Source organism: Trachurus trachurus (genome assembly GCF_905171665.1).
Source record: "Trachurus trachurus genome assembly, chromosome: 24".
In the NCBI taxonomy this organism is placed as follows: Eukaryota; Metazoa; Chordata; class Actinopteri; order Carangiformes; family Carangidae; genus Trachurus; species Trachurus trachurus.
Genome location: NC_139910.1, coordinates 6,222,592 through 6,245,486, shown reverse-complemented (window position 1 = coordinate 6,245,486; position 22,895 = coordinate 6,222,592). Strand labels below are relative to the sequence as shown.

The 22,895-nt window shown below is 39.7% G+C and overlaps 1 protein-coding gene across 1 annotated transcript in view; it reads left to right on the top strand.

Moving 5' to 3' along the window:
* The window catches only part of clvs2 (clavesin 2), a gene marked incomplete at both ends in the record, with an annotated part of 47,721 nt that overhangs the window by 4,239 nt on the left and 20,587 nt on the right, over window positions 1-22,895 (top strand). The gene's annotated exons all lie outside the window — the stretch shown is intronic.

Genomic DNA, 22,895 nt, shown 5'->3' with positions numbered 1-22,895 from the left:
TTGAGAATCTATAATGATCATTCATTTTAGCTTTTTTACAACTGTATGACATTATATTGACTCTCGAATTAATCAGAATATTATCCCAGCTGCCTTGTGAACAAAAAAAACACTGTAACACTTTTATATAATATAATTGAAAGTGAAATGAGCTGAAATCTGCCCATCATTCAGCCCTACATTAGATTAGTTTCTAAATCCAATTGACTGACTATAGTTGATATTGATCACCGATGTCAGTCGGCAGTTTTCCCTGCACTTCACGTTTTCCCATCATCTTGCCGACTGTTTCCCAAACAAATCCAATTTCATGTTTTTTCTGTCAGAGCAGCGGAGGGAGATGGCGAAAAAACCTTAAGCTTTACTCGACTCCGAGGAGCTATTTTTCACTTTACTGACGGTGGCAGAACAAACCTCCAGCTCCCTTCCCATCATGCTCCTCTCTGCTGTCGAAATGTTCCACTTAAGAGCCAGTCAAGCACCATGTTGGAGCCGTGAGCTTGTTTAAAGGGAAATACTGTAGAAGAGAATAATGGCATTTCCACTTTGATTACACACTGCCGGCTGTTATTGTTTATTTATATACTGTATATATATATATCTTTTTTCGGTCGAGCCTCGTTTGGCAAATTATGTAAAAAAGTTCAGTTTTAGTTTTGTGTTGGTGTTTCCAGTTGTTCTTCTTACCTGACGTATAGAGACCAGAGTAATGAGGGAAATGTGTCACCGCTCGCTGGAGCTGCATTCGCTGTGCGTGGGATTTCTCACCGCATGAACGCACACAAACACACACACGCATGCATGTTAGGCGTCTGAGTGGTCAGGACGCCTCTAACTTCATTATTGAAATGATTACAGGAGGGGAAAGCGGTCCTCTGGTAACCAGCCAAACCCACCAGAAAATGTCTCGCCTGCCTGTCCATGTGTGTGTGTGTTTCTGTGTGTGTGTGGATGAAGGAGGTTGTTATTGGTTTCTCAACATTCTTGCGAGTCCGCTGCCAATTTGCGTTGGGCTTCATTAGTCAAAGTGAAATCTGAGACGAAGTGTTTTTCTAGAGGCGAGTGTTGACTAAGATGCAGCCTGGTCTGAAGAGATTATCTGACTGTGATGGATGATGAACCGGTCACAGCTGTGATCTTTACACATTTTTATACACAAATACTGTACACCTCCAGTAACTGAGCTGTAGAGTTGTAGTAGACAGGTAATCCTCAGGTTGAGTGCGTTAATTAAGAAGAATTAGAATAAGAAGCAGGTTTTTTGTGTCAAATTCTGACTTTACATGGACGAAAAACTCAAATAATATTCACCACAGAATAAAAACAGTCTGGTTTAAGCAGGTTTCAGTGAGCAGACAAGCATTGCTTGAAGAAAACCTCTCTTAAAACCTATTTAGCATTTTTTCTGCACACATTCAAGGAGAAGAAAAGGAAAATACTTTTTGTTTTGTTTTTTTCTTGTTCCCATGAAAGTCTTTTGCTTTTACTGCTGAAAGAAAAACGTTCAGAGAGTTTCTAAAGGCCTTAAATGGCCTGTGATGTTCACATGCTGCAATCAGTTGTAATAGAAAAATAGGTTATCAGACACACACACACACACACACACACACACACACACACACACACACACACACACACACACACTTCTAATGTCACATGTTTGCAGCTGGTAATTTCTAGAGCTACTTTTGTGCAACACAGTCGTTAGTTTTTGTTCATAAGCAGCTGGTTTTGTGGTATGTTAAGTTGAGATAAAATTAAAATTTCAGCCATTTTAAAGGGATAGTTCAACATTTTGGCAAATTAGCCCATTGCCATAATCCCTATAGTCATAGCAGTAGGTTCGTTACCTTTAATTGTCGGTGCAAGCTATTTTTAGAACGGCGGAGCAGAGCCGCGAGCTGCTCAGAGCTACGCTACGGAGGCTCATGGGATTTCTTGGTTTCCCTCATCAAACTCATCAAATACACAATCCAACAACTCCACAACGCTCTGGTGGACAAGTTGTGACCTGCACATTCACCACGCTATGAGATAATAACAGAACGTTACCACACAGAGTTGTTTTAGAGGTAAATACAGAGACTGCTTGATGAAAAACTGTCCCTGAAGGCAACGCGCATCAGCGGTTTTGCATGAATTTACCTCTAAAACAACTCTGTGTGGTAACGTTCTGTTATTATCTCATAGTGTGGTGAATGTGCAGGTCACAACTTGTCCACCAGAGCGTTTTGGAGTTGTTGGATTGTGTATTTGATGAGTTTGATGGGGGAAACCAAGAAATCCCATGAGCCTCCATAACGTAGCTCTGAGCAGCTCGCCGCTCTGCTCCACCGTGTGGAGTTTCCTTGTGAACACTCTGTGCATCCTTGAGGTCTTACAAACTTTATAAAACATTTGCAAAGATGATTTTAGAGGCACAGTTATATAAAATGTTTGTAAATCTTTGTTGTCCCCGGGAGGGCATTTCAAACGTCGCCTGAAATAACATCTATGAAACAGTAAAAGAAAAACAGTCGGCAACACCGGCCCAATAACAGGAGAGATCGTTGTGTGCAAAAGTAGCTGAATAGTATATACAGTTTTTAAATGACCTAAAAAGTGCAGAAGGATGCGACAAGTGCATTTTTTATTGCTGAATTATGGCAGCGATGGCCTTGTAGATGTGTAGATGATGAAATGTGCATCATTTACTTCTGTGTTTGCTCACGGTGTTTAAATCCATGATCCATACTCACTGATCCTCAATTTTAACATTGGTAGTAAAATTGATTTGACTGAGATGGAGGAAATGACTGTTTTTATGCTTTTATTTTGTTAAAAAAAACAAAAAAGACAGTAACTCTCATGTAGCTGTATAATATAAAGTAGGTGGCTGTTTTTTAAAGTAGGCAACCACTAAAATAATTCACTAACAGGAACACATGTAAATGAATGTGTGCAACATATTTCCTCTAATTAATTTTTCTCTACTTAAGTGCCAGCTAGATTTAAATAAATCCCCTGGTTTTTTTGTTTTTTGGTTTTTTTCATCTACAGGATGCTTTGATGCTTCTCCCACCTCCTCCACTCTCTGTAAACATTAGTTTTCTGCTCTGTCAGCGCGGTTGAGGAGCTATGTTGGCAGGGTGGCAATTTAAAAAAAAGACTTCCTTTTTCACATTGAGGGAATGACTGTAGACATCACTGTGACGAGTCCATATAAAACACGTTTCTGACGGTTCTCCAGATAGAGATTAGCGGCTGAATTATTGATGGGAGCTATTAGCCGAGCCCTGAGTCATCCCCAACTGTGTGTGAGCGCTCACGGGGACGGCTGCTCGTCATGTGCTGCAGAAAACAAAAAGGGAGCTGCGTAACAGGATGATTAGATTTCCTTTTTATAAATAAAATGCTCAAATACAGTTAGTGAAATCATCATCATCATTATGGCTGCTGGAGCAATGAATTCACTCTTGTTTTACTTTAGGATGCAAAACATATTTGTTTGTCCAGAGCCTGATGAAGCTCGTTTCCTCTGTTTCACTGAGCTGCTGTCGATCCTAAAACTGTTGCACCACTGTTGCTCCTTCATTAAAGGGATAGTTCAACATTTTTGGCAAATTCTCCTCTCCCCATAATCCCTATAGTCATAGCAGTAGGTTCATTACCTTTAATTATCGGTGCATGTTGTTTTGAGATCGGTGGGGCAGAGACGTGAGCTGCTCAGTGAACACAATGGAGGTGAACGGTACAGGTCCCCTGTCCCTCATCAGACTCATCAAATACACAATCCAACAACTCCACAACGCTCTGGTGGACAAGTTGTGACCTGCACATTCACCACGCTATGAGATAATCATGTAACATTATGTAACATTACGACACATGAAGCAAATGCTCTGAACTACTTTGCGCTTTTAAAATCCCTCCGCCCAGCAGCCGTGTCTGCAATGTACAGTAGTTCTGGCTGCATTTGCCTCTAAAACAACTCTGTCTCGTAATGTCTGATCTCAAATAAAGGTACATAATTAAAGGTAATGAACCTATACTGCTATGACTATAGGGATTATGATGAGAGGAGAATTTGTCAAAAACATAAACAAAGCAGCAGCTGCAGATTGTACAGAGTCAATCCCACGTATCTAACACTCGATAGCTCTTGTTTGTGTAACATTTCTTACAGTATCCAACCGATCCAAATGAGGAGGCAACGTTTATACCTGTGTTACACAAAACGTGCCGAACACATTTGGACCAAACTTGGCGGGAGAGACGAGAGACGATGGATCGAAACGATGAGCTCATGTTGGTGCAGATCCAACTAGTTTTTAATCCCTTCTCTTTAACATTTAGAGACGGAGCAGAGAGGCAGAGAGGCAGAGAGGCAGATCGGCGGCGGTGATGTGTTTCCTGGCCAAAGAGAAAATATAAATTCAGTTCTCATCCTTTAAAAACAGCAAGAAATATATTTGACATTTTTAACTAGGCTACGTCAATAATAAAGATGCTTTAACATGATTTAACCATAAAACCATCTATATATACTGTATGAATATACCTGAATAGTCCATAATGCATGTGTTGCATTTCTCCTCCCTAAGTAACAGTGTTTATTTTTATTACACACACACTCAGCTTCTATGTGTCATACTGTGTGCATAATGTGAGGATCCTGGAGCACACACACACACACACACACACACACACACACAGCCATCCGAATGTTGCCAAACAGCCACAGTGAGTCACTTAAGTCTGAGCAGGTCTGGTTATGAGTCTGAAAAGCAGTAAGTGTTTTAAAAGCAGCTGAGTCACACTCATCTGCAGGCCGCTCGCACTCGCACTCGCACTCGCACTCGCACTCGCACGCCGTCCTTTTCTCTTCGGCGTGGTTGTCGGATGATGTCGTTTCTGACGGCCGATTGTTACCCCTGAACTCACCATCACTCCCTTTAAACGTCCGCGTGCATCAGCAACTTCATATCTGTCGCCGCCGCCGCTGCTGTTGTCCATCTGTCCTTCTCTATTTGTTCCCCGGGAGATTTTTCTCACTTCACTCTGCTGAATTATCTGACAACAATATGAAGCAACAGCAATGTGACAAATGACTAAAAGCAACTACGCTTGTTTAATGCCAAAAAATGCATTGCATTATTATGGAAAAGGACTCATAAACCAAGTAACACTCAATGGTTAAGACAGATGTTATCAAGCCTACCATTAGAAAGGACAACTTACATACTGAGGGCTGAACAGCACATATTTGAATGTATATGGAGGCCTTTCATTGAATATGTTAAAGATTCCCCGAGGAGTTTGCTTTTGGTTATAAAAGAGTCTCATATTAATGTGGATGAATCTACGTTACCACTTGTTAATGGGTCCATTTTCGATAAATACTGTATATAGTTTTGTCTTTATAGTTATTTTGATATTATTATTTAGTGGTCGACTTGCCCAGCTTTTCCTGGTATCAGTTTCCTGGACGTTGCCCAGCGGGTCATGAGAATAACGCCACCAGATCGCTAGTTGGCATCGTTTATGGTCGGAACTACGACGATATCTGATCGTCTTCCAACCTCCGGCTATTGTTCTTGATCAATGAAAACATTCTTGGCATTCTTGCTTTCGATTTCGTCCGTCTTGCACCGGTCCAAGAATTTCGCCATGCGCACAGAGGCTCATGGGAAATGTAGTGTGAAAACACTTCGCTTTCTGAAACTCCTCATAGTCCCTTTAAGGACTCAGACTTAACAGATTTGACAATCAAATCAATGACTAATCGCTGTGGGTTCCAAGATTGTGATCATTAATATTTTTTATTATTATCTTTTTTCTCTTCTATTTCCTCTCAAAAGCCCGTAATTTTTCATTATATCATTTTATAAGACTCCACTATGTGGTGATTTATCACAGGAGAAGCATGTTTATGGGTGTTCTCTATGTGGTTGTTTTGTTTTATGTGGTGTTTTCATCATTATAAGGCAGCTAACTTATGTTTACTGACATGTTTAGGTTAGTTTATTGGATATTTTGCACAAATTATTTACAGTCAAGCATTATTCACAATCAATCGACCTTCAATAATACATTCCTTAGTTCAAACTTAGTTCATAAATATTACATGTGCAGGAATGTCAAAGACTGTATTTCTTTTTGCTGCTTAAAACTCAAATAAAGATATTAGTGTGTGGAGGGGAAAAAAAAGCAACTGCACTGAAACATGATTCATGTTTAATCTGCTGCAGGACTTTGTATGAACTCCAGCTACATTCTTAAATTAATTTACAAGATTATTTCAGTTGTCTGTTATTTATCCACAACGAGGAGAAAAAATAGCCGTTGTCCTCAGATAACGTGACGTAACATCCTTGAATTGCTGTTTTTTTTTTTTTGCAGTGTTGAATCATCTGTTTGCTTTTCCTACTTCCTCTTTGTTGTGGCTCATCCTGCACATTAATGCAACTCGTGCTGCTGCTGTTGCCTTAAATGTAATTTATTCTTTGTAATCACGGCAGCTTCTTCTCACAGTGTCGGTCCTGAGCAGATGCAAATAGCGTTTCTCCGCCTCGGGATGCAGATAGCACAGTGTGCTGCACGGATCACAGCAGAGAACGACACTGCGAGTCCAGATTCCTGCCGGTGGCCCCAGGAGGCCCCGACAGTTATTACAACCCTGAATACACAAGAGCTCCTGTGTTTGTTTTTGTTTTGATTTGTTTTTCTGTTAGGATTAATTTTTTTTTTTTTGCCTTTAAATTGATGCAGGCAGGCAGGAGAGAGAGATGTGGATTAAACGTTGCAGTGGGGGGACGCTTTGGTTTTACGTGCCATGAATCTTAACCTTAAACCAACTGTTAAAAGATTTGTTGCAGCTGCCGGCATCCGATGTTGTCATCTGGCCGTCCTGTTGTGCACTGCTTTTTTTTATGCAGTAAATACATGGTGGGTGATATAAATATATTTGATATCTGTATTTATTTTATATTGTCTATTACGTAGCAGGACTCCAGACAAACAGTGGCCTCCTAACTTCATATTTCAGGAGCACAAGCAGAAAACTTAAGGGGCGCAGAACGTAAATCGACTTGCAAAGCAAATATTCACATTTCCTTTTCATTCATGATCCTAACGCACATCGACCTGACACCTGTTATGACAGATTACTGTACAGATTCTTTGAACCGCCCCTTTCCATGTTTCACCATGTTGCACTAACCAAAACTCTCCCATTTTTTATTTAGGGGCAGTTTGGAGGAGTGAGTTTGATGGTAACTGTGTCCAGCAAATTGCATTGATTAAAAAAAACAACTTTCTGTCAGATAAAGAGAAATTACATTTTATTGTAACTGTGGCGCCGCAGAAACTGGAGAGGATTCATCCTCTGGGGACTGTAAATATTGATAAATCTAGATTATTGTTAAAGAGATATAGTTCAACATTTTGGCAAATTGGCCCATTGCCATAATCCCTATGAATGTGAATCTGCATGTCACAACTTGTCCACCAGAGCGTTGTGGAGTTGTTGGATTGTGTATTTGATGAGTTTGATGGGGGAAACCAAGAAATCCCATAATGAGCCTCTGTAGCGTAGCTCTGAGCAGCTCACGGCTCTGCTCCACCGTTCTAAAAATAGCTTGCACCGACAATTAAAGGTAACAAACCTACTGCTATGACTATAGGGATTATGGCAATGGGCCAATTTGCCAAATGTTGAACTATCCCTTTAAAATTTCAAGTGTTTAGCTTGATGAAGGAGCCAGGGGAAAGAGTAGGCAGTACTGTACAAACACTGAGAGGTTTAAAACGTTAAGGTTCAGCCTCAGGGGACCATGAATTTCATGAATAGCAAATGTAGTGAATTAGATTTAGGTTTTTTACTGTACAGCTACATCTGATCCAACACCAAAACACCAAACTGTGCAGACATTGCTTTTCTAATTCTCATGAATGCTGTTCTTTTTTTATATAATATATATTTTATGTTATATATTTCCAGTCTGCACAGAAAGAATCTCCAACTGTACCATCGTGTTCACACAGAGCTGTACATGCAGAAACCCCCCGTGGCGTGAATTATACAGTGGTTGACCAGTTCAGGGCTGAATCTGTCCACTGTCGGCTCCACTTTAATAAGAACCGTCCTGCGGGCCTCATGAACACATGTGTCAGGTTTCAGAGAGCTCATGTCCGGAGGTTTTGTTCACTCACAGGCAGCGTCTCAGTCTGTGGACGACGTCTTTCACTGATCTCATGTTTGCTGCTGCACGGGCTGCAGGAAGGAAATCAAACCTGTGAGTTTTTTATTTTCTGTAGAGCAGAGTGGAGATGTGACGGGCAGCGAGGGAGGAGTTTAGAGTCGGCAGCAGCAGACACAACAGAGCTTTGTGTCCTTAGGTTGACCTCGTCTCTACAGTCCAACAACTGTTACTGTTACTGTACCGCTGCAGACACGCACTGGACTGTCAGGGGAGTGCGTGTGTGTGTATTACAGTACAGTTACGCACTCCACTCCTCACAGCTGTGTGAAAAACACCCGTCCACATATAGTATTTAAAGAGAGATTTCACTGAAGCGTCGGGAGGTGAGACAATGTGCACGCTGGGATTCAAACTCATCCAGTCATAATCCTGCAGGATTATAATGTTATAGAGGGATTTGAATATCCAAACCACAAAACCTTCTTCTGTTGGGGGTTTGGAGAAAAAAAATGCTTTTAAACTGGATTCAAAGTCATGTTTAAGAAAAGAAAAAAAGCTCTGTATGATCTGGACATTTTTAATATTAGCCCTCAAAGCTCAGGGTTCAAGAGTTTAAAATCAACCTTTTTTTATTTATTTTTATACAGATGTTCAAGTCTGTTGCACATTTCATACAAAGTGCATTAGATGATGCATTAAAAACAATTAAATTCAAATAAATCTCATCCACATTATCCTTTTCATTTTTAAAAAAATATTTGAACCGGATTCAAAGTCATGTTTCAGAGGAAAAAAAGCTCTGTTTGATCTGGACATTTTTAATATTAGCCCCAAAGCTCAGAGTTCAAGAGTTCTTAATCCATCACTTTTATTTATTTATTTTTACAGATTATCAAGGCTGTTGCACATTTCATACACAAAACCAACTCAAAGTGCATTAGATGATGCATTTAAAACAATTAAATTCAAATGAATCTCATCCACATTTACCCATATATCCTTTATCCTTTTCCTTTTTAATAATAATTTCTTTCATACTTGTCGTTGCATGTTTTAATCATTGATATGGTAGAAGAAATGTTTTTAAACCAGTTTCAAAGTCATGTTTAAGAATAAGGCTACTGTATGATCTGGACTTTTTTAATATTTGCTCCAAAGCTCAGAGCTCAAGAGTTCAAAATCAACCGCTTTTTTTTTTTTTTTTTTTTTTTTACAGATTATCAAGGCTGTTGCACATTTCATACACAAAACCAACTCAAAGTGCATTAGATGATGCATTAAAAACAATTACATTCAAATGAGTCTCATCCACATTTGCCCATATACCCTTTATCCTTTACCTTTTTAAATAATATTTTCTTTAATACTTTCATGTTTATCATCATTGATATAGAAGAAAAAATGTGTTTAAACCAGATTCAACGTCATGTTTAAGAATAAGGCTACTGTACAGTATGATCTGGACTTTTTTTGCCCCCAACAATATCTTTATTTATTTCCAGACATACTGTAATAACACATACATAATAACCACTGGGATTCAAACCTCCTGCCCCAGAACCCATGTCCATCAAACCACGACCAAGACAAAACAACAAAACTACAACACAAATACATAACTATAAATAACTAAAGAAAGAAAGGAACTTAAATACACAATTAAATAATAATACAAATACTACATAAGTAAATAATAAGTACAAAACCAACCATACACTGCTTATACTCACAAGTCTGAACTACACATAAATTAGATAGTGGTCAATCAACACCAGACAGTCAACATTTTTCCCAAATGAACTGCAGAGGGCGACTTATGGGTCGTCCCAGGTGTTTTTACCAAACTAGAAGAAACTACATGTCTTTATTCGCAAGAAAATTTCTAAAGGGCCCCAGATGTTATCAAAAAAATTGGTTGCTTATACCCTTGATTGCATACGTGATCTTTAATTCTGAAAGCCATTTATCTATCCTTGGTCTATCCACCTCTTTTCAAGCAATTGCAATGACTCTTTTGGCCAACAACAGGCCTATATCTATCTATCTGGACATTTTTAATATTTGCTCCAAAGCTCAGAGTTCAAGAGGTCAAAATCAACCTCTTTTTTTGCAGAAAAAACAGGGACAATAAATAAATCCTTTTTAGTTTTTATATGTTGTACATTTCTGGGTAGTGCATTAAATATATTTCCTTCCATACTTGTGGTTTCATGTCTAAGTGACTGATATAGGAGATGCAGTAGCTTCCTGCTGCAGGTCGACCTGAGCAGCCGGCCGTGTCCCGACGCCTCGTCTCTCTCTGAGCTGTGAATCACCGTGTTAATGTGGTCTGACTGTCACAGCCCGACACCTCTGACCTCAGATCAGCTACCTGCCACTCACAGTAATGAACGAGCCGTCCTCCTGGATGCCTGACAGGCGGCCGGCCCTCTGTCTGACTGTAACACGTGCATCCTGCTGCATTCAGGTGTTTCATTTGTGTTAATAACGCCGTGAATCGGAGCGTCAGTCTTACGTCAGCCTGTCAGTCTGTCTGTAGGATTTGGATCATATGTGGCAGCAGCTCGACCTTGACCCCGGGAATCAGTTGATTAGTTCGGTTGTTGATCTGGATCTGGGATTTCGTCCATTAGGCTTTTTTTTGTGTCTGTGTGTGTGGTTACGTCCAAACCTCTTAATGTTGCCTTCACATGCTCGTGGGGAAAGTCGGGCATCTGGAACCTGTTACTGGGCCTGATGGTAGGAGATATTCAGCCTGAACGTTTCTGAGTCATTGGATGAATTCCAGTTCCTATCTTCACCCTCAAGCTCAACCCTTAATCTTAGTACTGTAGCCCTCAAAACCAAGTGTTAAGGGATATTTTGTGATTTAGGAATGGGACACCCCTTAAATGCAGATACGTCTTCAGACTGTGGGGGGGAGGGTTGGCATTAGTTTATTATTTTTTTATATTTGCGCTGTTCACCCTGCCAGTTTAATCATAAGCCACAAATGCAGCAATGAAATTGTTGTGGGCCATATGTCAGTTATTACTTCTGTTATTAGTTTTTTGTAGCCTACAGTATAAGTTAGTTGAGCTACTTATAAGTAGATATTCAAACAAGTAATCTGTATAAATACCACAACCAGGGACATATTCATCTGAAAGTCAGCGCATACCGCGGCTTAAACACCAGCTGTAACTATCGTGATTCGTTAGATAACTTTGCGGCTACGGGAGATGATATTAGCCCAGTCATCTTAAACATTTTACATAGGCTGTACCTTGATAAAACAACTTAACAACTACATTACCACCAAGAAAAATTACCATTTTGTAACTAATTCACCCAAAAAATGTCAGTATTTCAACACAAAGCTGAGAGTAGCGTTGTAGACAAGGCCAACTAACCCGACACCAAACCAATGTGAAACCATTTTCAAGACCATTAGCTACTGTAGTCAGTGCCAGTCCTCATAATCATAATCACGTGTCTTGATATTTACATTATTCCTTCTCAGCTAAAAAGAAAAGATAATTTAATTAAAAAAAAATCTAAACCATATTTAATGTAAACAGAGTTTGGATCGAACAGAAGAACACAGCACAGAACTGAAGACCTGAAGTCTGAAGTCCCACTGTGACACTGGTGACACCAAGTTGTTCAGATGGTTTAACACAAGCAGATACTTTAGTACAACTATTTGAATTATCTTAAAGTTACTGAATTACATCACATAAACCAACGTGAGACAGTAACACAGAGACATTTGCGGTAAAAAAATAAATAAAAAAGAAAGAAAGACGTCACTGCAGCTGTGGTCTTGACTGGTCTGGGTCCAGCTTGACCAAGACGGGTCTCAAGTACTACAACACTATAGAGCATCGTAGTAAATGTCCATAAAGGTCACTGTGTGTCGAGTGTGTGAGTCAAACAGGAAGCATTATGGGGTTGAAATCCAGACGAGGGTCGGACTCAGACTCTAACAGACTATAATCAGCTCGGTGACCGGTCCAGCATGTAGAGATTAATCTATACTGTACAGTACTGTCGTTCCAGCTGACATCATCCTGACCTCCTCCTTGATCTCCGCTCGCCGCTCTGTCGCCTCCGCTTAAAGACCGCAACGCTTCAGACGCTTCAGCGCCAAAACATATGATGGAGAGAATATGAAGTTCAGGCTGGTTCCTCCTCCTCCTCCTCCTCTTCCTCCTCCTCTGTCCCCACCCGGCTCACTTTTGTCTTTTCTCTCCCCTCCCCCCTCTTTCTTTAACATCATCATCCTCCTCCTCCCCTTCCCCCTTGTCTCTTCTCGCCCCCGCTTTCTCTTTCCCCCACTCATCAATTCAATTCAATTCAGTCCATCATTGTTCAGCAGCGACTCAATCACCGACTGAACAGAAAGAAGTCAGTCATCAGCCTGAATCAACAGTGTTCATATATATATATATAAAAAAAAGAATATTAATTGGCATCAATCGTTAATTTCCATAGAAACAACACGACCTAAAAAAAAAAGAAACTCTGAAATCTTCATCAGGAACCGGTCTCATGATACGATGCTTCATCTTTACCTCCCTCCTCCTCCTCCTCTTCCTCCTCCCTTCCCCGCTCCCTCTCTCTCTCTCTCTCTACATCCCACCCTCGCGACGTTGCCACGGCAACATGTCGGACTGCCGCGCTATCTTGCTCTGCCCTCTCCTCCAGATGGGCTCCCTTTTGTTGTACTTCCCCCCCCTGTGTGTGTGTGTGTGTGTGTGTGTGTGTGTGTGTGTGTGTGTGTATACAAACAGAAACAGAAACACACACACACACACATTTCTTCATCTGCGTCTTTCTTCTGCTTCCAAGACGCTCAGAGGCGGCTGCCACAAAATACTGAGAATGCGTTTCTTTCTGCTGCCTTTTTTGTAAAAAAAAAACGTGTGATGTATTATTGATGGACAATGCTAGAGATCCAGCAGCCTATATTACACACACACACACACACACACACACACACACACACACACACACACACACACACACACACACACACACACACACACACACACACATGGATATATATGTATAAGGCTGGTGCAGGAAACAGAAACAGCTCCTGTTACATCAAATAGTGTTTTATCCTTTCATGTAGTTTATCTTCAGACAGTTTGACCTTTATGTTAATCTGACGGCAATTAGAGCGTCTGACTCTGGAGTCTGAGGGAACGACCTCGTCTCTTCTCCGCCACAGTCACATCGTCTAAATAATGCTGAGTAACTATGAATGAATGCAGATGGGTTTTTTTGTTTTTTTTTTTGCATTTCTGTGACTTAATTCTAAATATTTTCAGTTTTTTTCTGTTGAATAAGTGAAAATATTTGAGGAGAAACGTCTGTGAAAGAGTTTGTAGAGCTGCAAAGGTCATGACGAACAGGACACGACTTCCTGTCCTGTCAGGTCTCACATGGTGGAACATTTTGTACTGTTGCTCTTCACATAAAGATCATTAACATAAAAGACACGTTACAGAGACCAGTCTGAAACACTTTTCTTTTTTTATTGAACTTTTTCAGGTCTTTTGTATTTATTTATTTGCACCATAAGAAAAGACAATTACAAAAAACAGAAATTAAACAAGAATAGTAAGTGCGGGAGAGGTTAAAAAACCCTATATGGGCTTATAAAAAATACATAATGTTATACAGAAGTAAAGCTGAATGGTTTGATGGCAAGATGAGAAATTCAGAAATACCTTGAATAGAAATTGTTTTCAAAGCATCAGATTTGTTAAAATGTACAATTTGCATTTGAAATTACATTTGAGCCATTTTTTGTAACCACAAAAGAATAATAAATAGGAAATTCTTGATCCACAGTGGATTTAAGTGTACTTATTAAAAAAATATATACTTTATTCTGAAACCATTAAATTGAAATAGATGTTTTTTGCTGTGTTTCTATATCTAAATTTTAACACATTTTGGCAACACTGGGCAGGATTGATCCTAAAAACACCACTTTTCTTCTAAATAATGTGACAAATTATGTAAAATTAAGTCACAACATATGAAAAAGTGAATTACATTTATTTCACATTCGAGTCCAGATTTATTTTCCTGTATAAAGTCGTACATTTTTAATGAAAAAATACCGTTTACGCCACCTGACATTGGGTTGCATCGCGTCACTGACCCCTACAGTGAAACCTCTGTTAATTAGTATCAATTAAGACGAACTCGAACGACTGATCGATCAGTTGTGAAGCTCCAGTTCCTCAGTTGTAATGGATTTGTTGCTTTTCTTTGTTATTTATCACTTTCAACTGCAAATCACCAGGCATTTCATAATGCGTGTGATTAATTGTTTAATTAGCAGGTTAATCCATAATGAGAAAGTCATTTGTTGCAGTAAAAAGTTGGATAATGATACTGTTGACGTTGTGTGTGTGTGTGTGTATAGATCTGTCCCTGTCAATCCTGGGCAAGTTGTAAAACAGTGACCTTTTCTCTCTTCCTTTGCTTTAATGCGTCGTTCATTTTGCCTTTTTACCAGCAGCAGCGTGTGTGTGTGTGTGTGTGTGTGTGTCTTTTGGGGCTGGGACGTCTGCAGATATTCAGACCACATTAACATAAACAGTAGTACAATCCCAGTCAGTGAAGTCCCGCTGGATTTTCTCTGCATTAGCATTGTTACGTAACGCACGGAGCCTCCAGAGCAGCCGGCACTCCTGAGGAAACTGCACGGGAAGATGAAAACGGCTGCAGAAAATTAACAACGAGTGCAAGTCGATACTGAAGAAAAGAGATGGAAATAGATTTCTCTTTAAGCAGCTTAAAATGCGTGAAACTTGCTCTTTTATTATTGATAATATTGCTATTATTCTCCTGAGGTAATCGCTGTGAAAATATCGCTTCACTAATAAAAGGAAGCAGTCTGACATTTTCTAACATCAAATCTATTAAATTATAATCCTGCATGTATTGTAAATGATAAAAGGTTTCTAAGCACCTTATAATTTGCCTTTTTTTTATTATTAGGTGTGTAATTTAGAGAAAATGTTGTAAAAAGAAATTCTGTCCACAGGAAATGTGTTAAAGTGAGTTAAGAGGTGTTTTGCTTTTTTATTTTATTAGACATCACCACAGATTGTTGCACCATTGTGTGGTAGGGGATTTACCAGCAGGTAATATCAATATAACAGAGCAAAAACACACTTTAATGTGTTGATATTGTTAAAGCCATAAACTCAAAACTCTCGTCCTCCCAGTTTAATATCCAGCTCACGGTCGTCAGAGCAACGAGACGACGGCTCACAGCCACAGAGTCGATTATACACTCAGTCAATAAACATTATTAATCACTGATAGATGATAAGTCGTTTTTATGACAGTGACAAACAACGTCGTCAGTCTGTCATCAGAGCATCAGGCCAGAAAACTACTGATCCTTTCAGTCACATCGAGAGGAAAACTGTCACTTTGTTTCTTAGCTTTCAAAACATGAATACTAACAGTGTTACTAATACTGTCACTAATACTAATACAAATGTCATCTACAATAATACTTATACAAATACTAACACTAATACTAATGTAAGAACTGATACAAATCTTATCATTATCAATAATACTAATACTGTCACTAATACTAATACTAATGTCAGAACTGATACTAATGCTATCATTTACAATAATACTTACACTAACCCCAGGAAGACTAGCAGCGTTATAGAGCGCAGCTAATGGGGATCCTAACAAATAAAACATAAAACTATCATCTACAATAATACTTATGCAAATACTAACACTAACACTAATGTAAGAACTGATACAAATATTATCATTATCAATAATACTAATACTAAGGTCAGAACTGATACTAATACTATCGCTAACAATAATACTTATACTATCACTAATACTAATTCTAATGTAAGAACTGATATTATAACAATCACTATCAATAATACTAATACCAATACTATGACAACACTAATACTAATGTTACAACTGATACTAATTCTATCACTAATACTGTCAATAACAGTAGTACTACTAATGTCAGAACCAATACTGACACTATCACTAACAATAACACTACCAATGTCAGAACTAATACTGATACTATCACTGATTTAAACACTAACACTAACACCCATATGATACTAATCATAGAGCTGATACTAATGCTAATACTGCTGCTAGTGCTAATACCAACACTATTGGTACTAGTACTAATAAATGGGTGGGTCCATGCCTACAGTATGTTCCCACAGCCCTATGTTCCCACTGGACTCTCTCTACCTATCTGGACTCTATCTGTCTGGCCTGTCTAGCCTCTACCTGGTCTTTTTACTAAACTTAACCAACTCCTTTCTTCATTAAATAAACCCAACCAATGGTGGGACCAAAGGGCTGTGGGAACATAGGGCCTAATTTTCAGTGACAACAAAAGTTAGAAATGTGGGAACATAGGGCTGTGGGAACATAGGAATGACCCCCTAATACTCATGCTGCTACAAATTCTAGTATCAATACCAATAGCCTACTGATATACTAGTACGTATACTAAGCAATACTAAGGATAGTGCTGATACTGATACTAGTTCTACAATAATACTAATATTAAAACTAATGTTAATGCTAATTCTAATACTACAGTAATATCAGTGCCTGAAACAAACACTATCACACATACTGATGCTCATGCTAATGCTCATGCTAATGCTAATGCTAATGCTAGTACTGGTGCTGTCAGTACCACAGTGGGTCCGCAGCTCGGTGACTGATTCCAGTACCAAACTAAACTGTAAATCAAAACAAATGAACTGTTTTTTATTAAGATGTGAACAGCAGGAGAGAGCTTTTACAGTTTTCTCAACAGTTTCTTCATTTTTCTTTTTAAGTGACACTAACAACCAACGTTATTTTCCCTCCTCCTCCTCCTCCTCTTGTTATTCACTTAACTGCCTTCAATAAAAGAACTAATTAATTCAATATGCCACAGTTAAGTTATTATGGACCATATTTTGTTCACAAGCGTCCTTGTTTTGTTTTCTTTTGTTTTTATCACCCACACTTTACACCATCTTAAGGCTGCATTTACCCATCCTGTTTTATATCCACTATCAATTCCCACCCATTAGTGCGTGGTCCATTAACAGTGACAGGATTTTATTTTATCGTTTAAAATCCAACCTTATAAACGTTATTTTATATATTTAGTGTTTATATTTATGGAGAAATGTAAGCGTAAAATGGCTGGAAAAAAAACTGCTATAAATCTGAGCACAGCAGAAAACCGACCGTGGTGGTTTTTGCGTTACATCGCAGCAGTTTGTGTTTTTCCATCATGACGCAGCAACGAACGAAGGAAGGAGCGGTGGTGGTGGTGATCGTCCTGTGTCGCTGTGAATCTCTGCCTCCCTGTGTGTGTGTGTGTGTGTGTGTGTGTGTGTGTGTGTGTGTGTGTGTGTGTGTGTGTGTGTGTGTGTGTGTGTGTGTGTGTGTGGCAGCGGGACAAGATCTGCTGAGCCTCAGCCCACAATCTGGACGGTCCAGGTCAACTGCACCAAACACACCCAGTATGAGAGCAGAGAGGGAGCAGCCACCTGTGATACACAGAGACCAAACCTTCGTAGATATTTAGCTGACTAGTTTATGAGACGTCATTTTCATTTATTAGTTTATTTCATATTAGGGACAGTGCACCACTAATCAACACACAGAGTTAAAAGAAAAACTGTAAGTGGGCCTGAGTTAGCCCTGGCCAGATGTTAAAGGCAACCTAAAAGCCAAAAAAAAAGGGGCAACAAAAGTACTTTCAAAACACAACTTACATAACAATCTACCTAGTAGGTTAGGTTAGTTTATTGGTCTCCACCAGGGAGAAATTTGTTGCGGAGACAGGGAACATGTTGCATACATAAAAAACACATACAGTACAAAAAGAACATCAAGTTAAAAGACTGGTGGAGTAAACAGACCACACTGGACAATCCTGCACATGCAGCAAGCTGATGTGAACGTCATTCACACCGCTACTCTAACTGTAATCATAAATATACATTCATATCAGCATCACATAACCTCAAGCATACATTAATCCATTCACTCACATATGTCCATAGTTTGACTCATAATACATTCATTTCCATATACACATAGCCTATGTTCATATACATATACAGAAACATCACAATCATTTCCTGCTGTTGAGAAGCTTGGTTGATACAGGCAAAGCTCATAATAACAAGTAAAACAGGTAAGAAGTCTGACATACAGCATAACAAAAGCTCATGGCATGCAGACAGGGAGAAGAAGAGCAAGAGAAAGCAAGAGCTAGAAACACATGCAAGTAGCACACAGAGCTAAGACATTAGCACAAACAATATCAGACATTACAAGGCAGGACATAAAATGGCAGGCATTAGGCAAGAAAACAAAAGCTAACAAACAGGAAAAAACAAAACAGGACATATAGCTAATAACAAGCATTGAGAAACAGCACAAATAATCCTAACGTCCTGTGAACAGACTGCGTTAAAATCACAATAAACCGATGTGAACATTCGGCTCATATCGTCCTAACAGTTAGTTGAACACCTGCTCAGGCAGAGTAAAGAGTGTAAAGGAGACCAGACCACACACACGCAGCTGGAATAGAAATATACATTTAAATCCACAGCGATCTCTCAGTTAGAGGCAGAGATGTAATTTCTCTCCTGCCGTCCCTCTCACAGCTCCGGAGTTTGAGTTGGCAGGATTTTAATAACCTGCAGATCTGCGCTTTAATTGGTTTGACCTTCTTCATAGTGTGAAGAGAAACCGGAAAGTTACGTTTGATACCTGAAATATGGAGATATTATGTGTTTTAACAGTCTGCACAGGTAGAAAAAACAGATTTTTTTTCTCCATTGTAGACGGGAAGAGAATTACTGTACAGTCGGGAGATGGATCTTATTGATAAAACTGGATATTTTAACGTAAATGATCAAGTGCATTTCCTCACACGCCTTTTCCCTGCTTCATATGAGCTGTGGTTTGATTGGTGTTTCTTCTGAAGCCGGCCAGATATTTAAATATTTGTGCCTGTTGCATCTCAAAAATGAGAAACAAGCTGCAGCCAACATTAATCTTAAAAGATACTTTTCCATCCCAGAGTGAGAGGCAGTTTCTCTGCAGTTTGATATTTTGGCTTAAAGCTCATCACACTGACTCATTTGTAGAAGGAGCCTCGCTAAATGAAAAAACATAAACAAAACCCAAATGTTTCATATTCTGGACTCTTCAAAGTGGACTTCATGAGGTCGTCACCTGGAATGGTAAATATAGAGACCGTCTTAAAGGGATAGTTCAACATTTTGGCAAATTGGCCCATTGCCATAATCCCTATAGTCATAGCAGTAGGTTCGTTACCTTTAATTGTCGGTGCAAGCTATTTTTTAGAACGGTGGAGCAGAGCCGCGAGCTGCTCAGAGCTACGCTACGGAGGCTAATGGGATTTCTTGGTTTCCCTCATCAAACTCATCAAATACACAATCCAACAACTCCAAAACGCTCTGGTGGACAAGTTGTGACCTGCACATTCACCACGCTATGAGATAATAACAGAACGTTACCAGACAGAGTTGTTTTAGAGGGAAATACAGAGACTGCTTGATGAAAAACTGTCCCCGACGGGAACGCGCATCAGCGGTTTTGCATGAATTTACCTCTAAAACAACTCTGTCTGGTAACGTTCTGTTATTATCTCATAGCGTGGTGAATGTGCAGCTCACAACTTGTTTGATGAGGGAAACCAAGAAATCCCATGAGCCTCTGTAGCGTCGCTCTGAGCAGCTCACGGCTGATGTTTCTAACGGTGCACAGTGAACACGATGACATGTTGGAAATGGAGAAGATTTTTTTTTTTTTTAAAGTATCCGACCCACGAAAGAAACAAATTTGATAAAATGGTTTGAACATGAGTAGCTACAGGGATGAAAACGGGAGAAGCTCTGATGAGTTAAAAGGTTTGGGAGTGAAGAAGACACAGATGAAAATGTCCTGAGGGAATGACGGAAGAGAAGACGGAGGACAGACTTAAAGGACAGAATAAAAGGCTTCAGAGGGATAAAAGACGGAGGAAGAGAAGGTCTGATGCTGGACGCGACCTTTATGGAGAAGTCGAGTAGAAGGTTTCATTTATCGAAGAACTCGTTTAAAATACATGGTTTAAAAAAAAAAACAATCTCCACTTCCTGTCACATACTGTACCATTTGCTTTTGATTCACCGCATCTTTTTTTTTTGTGTAAAGACCAAGTCAGCAGCAGCAGCAGCAAAACAATGTCATTACCCCGGGCTACACTTTATATCCTGAAAAGAATAAAGCACTCAAATGGATGTCGTCTATTTTCCTCCTTCTTTTCTTTTTCTTTTCCTTTTTCTTTTCCTCCTCTACACTGGAGGACACGTTTACTCATGCGCGTGTGGATGCGAGGTGACAGGGAGGAGGACGCTCATCAACCTGATGTGCTGCTCGGAGAGAGAGAGGGGAGACGCCAGAGTGCCGAGTGGTGGACGACGGACGTCACATGTTGTAACATCACGGCGCTGAGAGACTCGCACTCACTGGGCTGCACGGTTGAGTTTTTTTTTTTTTTCTTTTGAAATGCTGGGATTTATTTAAAAGGATAGTTCACCCAAAATTCAAATTTCACTCATTATCTACTAACCCTCATGTCGACTAAGGGCTGGGAGAAGTTTCAGAGTCCTCCGTGGCTTCTCTGAGTTACAGCGGGTCTCGGCGCAGCAGTATTTGTCCATATGACGGTTGCGAACGGAGCTCACTTTTCTTCGTCCAAAAAGACACACCAAAAAACATCCAAATACCTCCGTACTGCTCGTCTGTAACGTCCCTCTTGTATTGAAGCCTCAACATGAGAAATTGTTTGGAAAAAAATTAAATAAGTATATATTTTAAGCTTGTTTGTAGCGGAAGCTCCCAGTGTCTCAGTTCACTGCTCTTCCTGTGCATTGACACCCAGTTCACGGCTCCGCAAATCGCGCAAGATTTCGGCAGAGCAACACTGGGAGCTTCCGCTACAAACAAGCTTAAAATATAGACTTATTATATTTTTTTCGGAACAATTTCTCATGTTGGGGCTTCAATACAAGAGGGACATTACAGACGAGCAGTATGGAGGTATGTTTTTTGGTGTGTCTTTTTGGACGAAGAAAAGTGAGCCCCGTTTGCTACCGTCATATGGACATGCACTGAAATTAGAATTTTGGGTGAACTATCCCTTTAACAGCATCTTTTTTTTTTTGCAGAAACTTGTAAAAAAAAAGAATCAAGATCATGGAAGATCAGAAGATTTTTGTAAGTCGCTCTAATGAGTTCAGAAGAGCTGCAGATTATCTGTTGGACGTGACAGTGTGACGTGTTCCTCTGTACAGTATTATAGGTATTAAAGAAGCTAATGCTTTGTCGCTGTAAGAAAAATGATCCCATCAAACAGACACCATGAATCTGCCTCTTAACGGGATTTGGGTTTAAAATATGAGTTCTTTTTTGGGATGTAGAGTCTGACAATTATCCATAACGACACATTTTATTAATAAAGTCTAAGAACTGACCTCTCGGGGCTGATCTATCTGCAGAGGAATACTGTACCACCATAGTTTTTTTTGCAGATGTTTGTTGCTGCTGCCTCCCTAAACTTTTAAAATACACCGCCCCACCTGTGGGACGCTTCGACCTCGGCAGCGCTGCTTCTCTTCAGGTGTGTTTTTTTAATGTCTTCACACAACCTTGACATGGTTTGAAAGCCTGCAGCAGGTTGTATCTGAGGGAAACATTTCAGGTTGCTCATGTTCCTGTAAAGGCTGAAAAGCTGTTTTTCTTTTTTTTCTTCTTTTTTTTTTTTTTGTAGTGGGTTGACACACAAACAACAGAGGAGTCGTGTCTCATCTTTCATGTGAGAAGGAGGACGCGTGTCCAAGTGCTGAAACAACTCCACATCATGTTCACTAGGAGCTTCCAGGACTGAGATATTCATTTGGGCTTGTGCAGAAAAACAAGGCTGTGTTTGTTTTTTTGTTGGTTTTTTTTTGTTTTTTAAAGACCAAACTGTAATTTTCCACTTTGGGTAGTAGAAATCAAATTCTCACCCAAGCCCATGTCCTACTCTAAGGCCCACAATCAGCCCTCTGTAGTGGGATAATATGGGAAGATTGTGTGTTTCCTGAATGGTTACAGTCCTGTGAGTATTTCAGGTTTTGTTATTTGTGTCAGTGTTGTTCCTACATGTCACACCGCTGTGATAAACGACTGCAGTTTAGGCAAAAGTAGTTGAAAAATGACTTGTGTTTGTTGACAGTTTGAAGAGCCCATGTGACCTCTATATTATTTAAACAGACCCCAAACTGGGTTAAAATGAAAGCTATGAATCCACCCTTTAAAATGCCACCAAACATTCCCCTCATAAATGAAAAAGAGCATAAAGCTGGAGATGTGCCAGCGCCTGGATGCTTTACACCGATCAGACATAACGTCACGACCACCTTCCTCATATCGTGTTGGTCCTTTTATAGTAGCAGCCAAATACACAACAAGCTGCAATGCACTGTGTATATACTGTATATCAACGAGTCTGTGGCCGTTTCACCACTGTTCCTTCTTTGGAGAAACTGTTGATAGATCTGACCGCTGCAGACCGGGAACATCTCACCAGAGCTGCAGTTTGTCATCTGTGTCAAA